General features: G+C 44.7%; 1 non-coding gene across 1 annotated transcript; it reads right to left on the minus strand.

Annotated features, from left to right (window-relative positions):
* Positions 1 to 2,137: 2,137 nt before the first annotated feature.
* trnah-gug (transfer RNA histidin (anticodon GUG)) lies at positions 2,138 to 2,209 on the minus strand. The gene has a single exon. It is a non-coding gene; the product is annotated as a tRNA-His (tRNA).
* Between the last annotated feature and the right edge of the window lie 4,314 nt (positions 2,210 to 6,523).

Here is a 6,523-nt window from a genome sequence, read left to right on the forward strand (position 1 = left end):
ACAAACCATATGGCCTAATTTTGCACCTATACCTTCTGGTCTTATGTTATGCTGTTTCATAATGTTCTCTCAGAAATTAAGGCTGTTCCCACTGGTGAATACTGAAGTGCAGTATACTTTACAGACCTCACTACATCATTCGGCACCAGACATATATATGCACCTCTATCCTTGATCAGCTGTGCCCTCAAACTAATCATCCCGCTGGTGTTCACAGGCGTGCGGAACGTCTTTGGGGTTTCCTAATCCTACTGAGCAAGACGTTTTCAAGTCCTTGAACGTTCCTGATTTCACTCTTCAGCTCCTTACTCTCTACCTGATACTCTTAAAAAACCTCTCTGATCCTTGCTTCCTAAACTCTAAATAAGTTCTTTTCTTTTTCGTAACTGGATGTTTCGCGCCTCTTGCCACCATGATTCCTTCACCCTACCGATTTTCCGCGCCTCACTGAGGCAAATCATGCATAAACCCATGCAAATGCTCCAAAAGTAAACTCTACATTTGATGCAATGAGCGAATGAAGCGAACCCAATTGCAGGACACAGGCATGGAGATGGATTGAGGATACTTACGCGGATGTGAAAGTTGAACAGCAAACAGGAGGGATCTTGTCACGGAGCCTTGACACAGAGAGACGGATATTCATAGGTAAATCTTTAAACGGGAGCAAAACTTAGAACACACCCTGATAAGCGGCCGGGTAACGTTAATTATCACACAGGCAAAAGCAACGATCTAGCGACTAGTGGTTGTAACGCTGGAGTTCTTATGCTGCCGGTCTTGATAGAGACCAGGTGTGTCGTCATCAGAGAAAATATGAAGCAAATGGGAAATTAACGGCACAAACAAAGGAAATTAGGAGAAAGATAGGGAATTAACGACCGGGACCGTGACAACCATTTCCATTATACATTTCCCTGTGGACATCCATTCCCAGTTTATGCCACTGAGTTCATTCCTAATAGTAGTATTATTTCGCCCCACTAAGTAAATGTTTGCCGCACCATCTGGTGCCATCCCTGCCTTTGTCCACGGTAAAGATCAGCAATTTGCTGCTGTTGTCGTTTGAATACTCACCAACCGAGAAATGTAACATGTGGCCAAGTTTATTCCTTAGTACAAGATCCAGCACCTCCTCTCCTCTCGTGGTGTGTCAACATATTATGTCAGGAATCCTTCTGATACAACCTAATACATTCTACCCACCGGAACCTTTTGCAAAGAATGTCCTGATCAATACTTGGGAATATATTTACGACAAGAAGCATGTAATTTTGCAACTTTACGGGATCTGCCGCCCGATACGTTCCTCTGTGTCTCTATTGCTGTAAGTTCGCCACAGATGTTTCATATACTTTGTTGCATTGAAATTGACACACTTCAACCCTCCCCACTGACGACAATTACGACGATCCTGCCAATAGCGCTAATCGAGCGCCAGTTTCAATAATAACAGTATTAACGAATCGCTGAGCCTATTAAAATAAAGTTAACAATTTTCAGCAGAAAGCACCGGGAGACAGCATTCCAAAGAGCGAGCCACTCAAGAAAAACACCTGCAACTCTAAACGACGAGAACTGCCATTAAACAGGATTTGACCAGCGCAGGTGTTCTAAGACCTCGGAGCCTAACGCTCGCCTGCGCTGGGGAGGAAGCAATAAGGACAATGCAAAAGCCGACTAATTCAATTAACATTTTTGCGTCAGTCTTCTTAATGCGAGACACTAACAGTTTCTCCGACATTTGTGAGTGTCGGGAAGAGCGTCCAGTTGGCATTAGTAAGGCGGAAGGAGAGCAAACTTTTTTTTCACAGTGGCTGCGGCGAATGACACCTCTTCTACGACTGTGCCTGGCTCAGAGAGCGGTCCTTTCGCTGCTGTTGAGGCGATGCAGCTGTTACTATCTCTTGTATTCCGAGGTCTCAAGGGATCGATCTCTGCCCATTCAAACTCTGACCTTGCTGATCTATCGACAACGTGCAGTACCGATTGATCCCAAGTTACAATGTGTCCAGGGGAAAGCGACTGTTGACAGAGGAGTTGGAACTTTCTCAGGCAAGCGACGGATGGAAATTCCGCAAAAGAAAGGCGTTTACATTCCAGGTGCGGCTGAAATTTAGACGTAGAAACACCCGTTTGCCGTGACTCGGATTCGAACCGAGGTTGCTGCGGCCACAACGCAGAGTACTAACCACTATACGATCACGGCCACACACATCAGCGGTGTGGAATCTGCTATCAAAACACTGATAGTGGTGTGACTCAATCAATGGCTGTCACTGCCTTTGTGGCGTTTCCGCGGAGACACAAGCATGAAGTCCCGGAAATTATCAGCAGATCAGTCGCTGCTTCGACAGAAGGAAAATAGTCCACGTTTCGTGCAAGAAGCCCATTCTCAGAACTGAAAGGCTGACAAAACTAATTTGTGTACCTGTAGTGGGTAGGGCGTAGTGAGATGTCTCTGACAGGGAAAAACCGGGATGGCCATGGCGAAAAACAACATCTGCTGGAAGACCTCAGCGGGTCTGTCCGACAATGATTGGACGACGTTTCCCGTGTCAGGTCTGTGCCCACTGGAATTGTTTGACCAACGTAGGACATAGAACGTAGAATAGTACAGCACAGTGCAGGCCCTTCGGCTCACAATGTTGTGCCGACCCTTAAACCCTGCTTCTCATATAACCTCCCACCTTAAATTCCTCCATATACCTGTCTAGTATTCTCTTAAACTTCACGAATGTATCTGCCTCCACCACTGACTCAGACAGTGCATTCCACGCACCAACCACTCTCTGAGTAAAAAACCTTCCTCTAATATCCCCCTTGAATTTCCCACCCCTTACCTTAAAGCCATGTCCTCTTGTATTGAGCAGTGGTGCCTTGGGGAAGAAGCGCTGGCTGTCCACTCTATCTATTCTTCTTAATATCTTGTATACCTCTATCATGTCTCCTCTCATCCTCCTCTTTTCCAAAGAGTAAAGCCCGAACTCACTTAATCTCTGATCATAATCCATACTCTCTAAACTATGCAGCATCCTAATAAATCTCCACTGTACCCTTTCCAATGCTTCCACGTCCTACCTATAGTGAGGCGACCAGAAGTGGACACGGTACTTATGAAAGCTAACATCCCATAAACTTTCTTAGCTACCCTATCTACCTGTGAGGCAACTTTCAGGGACCTGTTGACATGTATCCCGTGATCCTTATGGTCCTCCACACTGCCAAGTATCCTACCATTTACTTTGTACTCTGCCTTGGAGTTTGTCCTTCCAAAGTGTACCACCTCACACTTCTCCGGGTTGAACTCTATCTGCCACTTCTCAGTCCACTCCTGCAGCCTATCAAAGTATCACTGCAATCTTCGACAATCACTTACACTATCCACAACACCACCAACCTTTTTGTCGTCTGCAAACTTGCCAACCCACCCTTCTAGCTACATATCCAGGTCGTTAAGAAAAATCACGAAAAATAGAGGCCCCAAAACCGATCCTTGTGGGACACCACTAGTTAAATTCCTCAAATCCGAATGTACTCCCTCCATCACGACCCTCTGCCTTCTGCAGGCAAACCAATTCTGAATCCACCTGGCCAAACATCCCTGGATCCCATGCCTTCTAACTTTCTGAATAAGCCTACCGTGTGGAAACTTGTCAAATGCCTTACTAAAATCCAGAAAGATCACATCCACTGCACTACCCTCATCTATATGCCTGGTCACCTCCTGAAAGAACTCTATCAGGCTTGTTAGACACGATCTGCCCTTCACAAAGCCATGCTGACTGTCCCTGATCAGACCATGATTCTCTAAATGCCTATAGATCCTATCTCTAAGAATCTTTTCCAACAACTTTCCCACCACAGACATAAAGCTTTGGTTTGTGATCAACGTCTGTAGAGTGAATGAGAAAATGGGGGCATTTAGTGTGGAAGAACAGTGACTAAATTACTAAGGCAAAAGAACATTTCAGTTGTTGAATACAAGACAAGCTGGGCAAGTGAAACGTAGGCTCCAACGTTCCTGTTACTGTGAAAGGCAGTGATCACAGGGATGTGAAAACACGGCTGGCGAGGGTAATGAGGGTCTAGTTAGGAAACAGGGAAGGGATATTTATCATCAAAGACTAAATCTGGTTGTCTATGTCTGGAGACGAGGGAGATGGGTGAGGTATTCAAGGATTAGCTTTCTTCTGTGTTCACCTTGAAGAAGGTCACGAAATAAAGGGAATTCAAGGGAGACAGTGGTGATGTTGTAGACTGAGGGGTGAAGACATAGAGATATATAAAACAATGAGGAGAACAGGCAGTGGGAACAATATTTCATCCAGCATTGGGAAATCGAAAACTTGAGGACACTTTTCAACGCAGGAACTGAAAGTTCAGTAAGAGAGTGAGGGGTAAATTTTACACCGCGGATGGTAAAGCGATGGCACAGCTTTCCGAAGAAGTGTCTGAAGCAGTGCATTATATATAGTGCAGGGTGTAGTGAGACTGTAGGAAAATAGAAGCTGAAGACAGCAATATTGCAGTCAACTGGATGAGTTGCAATGCAACAGCGGGGCAAAATCGAAAATGGTGATTAATACACGTGCTGTATTTCAATGCATGCACTATACGAATAAGGTTAATGAACTTGTAGCACAGTTACACATCGGCATGCATGACGTTTTGGGCATCACTAAACTGCGGCTGAAAGAAGATGATAGCGGGGAGCTTACCCTCCAAGGATATACATTCCATCGAAAGGACAGGCAGGGGCTGCGGGGTGGTTCTGTTGAAAAAAAATTGAATCAAATTTTTTGTAAGAGGTAACATTGGACGGTAAGTTGTGGAATCATTGTGGGTAGAGCTAAGAACTGCATGAGTAACAAATACCATGATCAGGGTTATATACAGAACTCTGTTCAGTCGCAAAGATGTGGCGTACAAATTGCAATGCTACGATAGTCATGAGGGATTTCAATATGCCGGTGAATTGGGAAAATCTGTCTGATGTTGGATCCCAAGAGGAGGAGTTTATAGAATGCCTCCGGGATTGCTTCTACAGCAGTTCGTAGTCGAGCCCACTATATGATCAGCTATTCTGAATTGGGAATCGAGGAATATACCGAAATTGATTCGAGAGCTTAAGGTAAGGGGACTCTGAGGAAACAGCGACCGTAATATGATAAAATTCACGCTGAAGTTTGAGAAGGAGAAGCTAAAGTCAGGGTGTAGCAGTATTGCTGTGTAGTAAAGGCAATTACAGAGACATGACTGAGAAGCTGGCCAAAATTCATTGGAAGGGAACTTTAGCACTGCTGACGTCGGAGCAGAAATGGCTGTAATTTCTGAGACCAATTCAAAAGGCGCAGGATAGATACATTCCGAAGAATTAGAAGTATTCTAAAGGCAGGATGATGCCACCGTAGCTAACAAGAGAAGTCAAAGCCAACAGTACATCGTAACTGAGGACATGTCATAGAGCAAATGTCATTGGGAAGTGAAATGGGCAGAAGGCAACTAAAATATCATAAAGAAGTAAAATATGGAATATGAAGTTACGCTAGCCAATAATAATATCGAAAATACCTAAAGATTCTTCAGCCATATAAAAAGTAAAAGAGAGGCGAGAGTCGATGTCGGACAACTGGAAAATGACGCTGGAGAGGTAGCAATTGGAGAACCAAGAAATGGCGGATGAATAAATATTTAACATCGATCTTCACTATCAAAGACACAGGCAGTATGCAATAAGTTCGAAAGTGTCAGCGGGCAGCGGTGAGTGCAGTTGGTAATATTAGCGAGTTAATGCTCGAGAAACTAAAAGTTCTGAAGGTAGATACGTGACCTGGACCATATGGACCACGCTACAAGTTTTTTGACAGAGGCAACAGAACAGATTGTGGAGGTTTTAGTAATGATGCTTCAAAAATCAGTAGATTCTGTGTCACAACCACGGACTCAGCAGCGCAGCAGATTCGGCAATTGCACTCGGGAATATGACACAGCTCATCACGTGAGCAAGATTTGAAAAGGTTCCTCCTCGAGGTTTCAAGGTTTCCCAAGGAATTTTCTCTATGTTCCCAAGGTTTATATTTTTCCGATTGTTTCCAAGGCTTATTCAACGTGCTTAGGGTTTTTCAATGTCCTCCCCATCTTGCGAACACCCAAGTCTCCCTCTCGGCCCCGCCCGAGGATATCTTGCCTCATTCGAAGTCCCCTGGTCTCTCAGTCTGTTGCGGCTCCCAGGTTAGTCCATCTGTATCCCTAAGTCTCCCTGCCTCTCGATTTCTCCAGATCTCCCCGTCAAATTCCTAGTTTTCTCGAGTCATCCCTGGATCTCGAGTTTTCAGGTTTTCCTGGGCTGTCAGGTGCCAGCAATCGAAAAGATGATGGGGTGGTGGTGGTGGGTGGGTGTTCCTTTAGTTACTACTTCAAGCCTGTGCAGGACATCAGAGCATTGGGCTCTGAGGTTTTTAGAGCATCTGAATTGGTTAATTTTTGCTTTACAACTGTTATTGATCGTTTAGAGTTCCTT

This window comes from Mobula birostris, chromosome 3 (assembly GCF_030028105.1).
Source record: "Mobula birostris isolate sMobBir1 chromosome 3, sMobBir1.hap1, whole genome shotgun sequence".
Lineage (NCBI taxonomy): Eukaryota > Metazoa > Chordata > Chondrichthyes > Myliobatiformes > Myliobatidae > Mobula > Mobula birostris.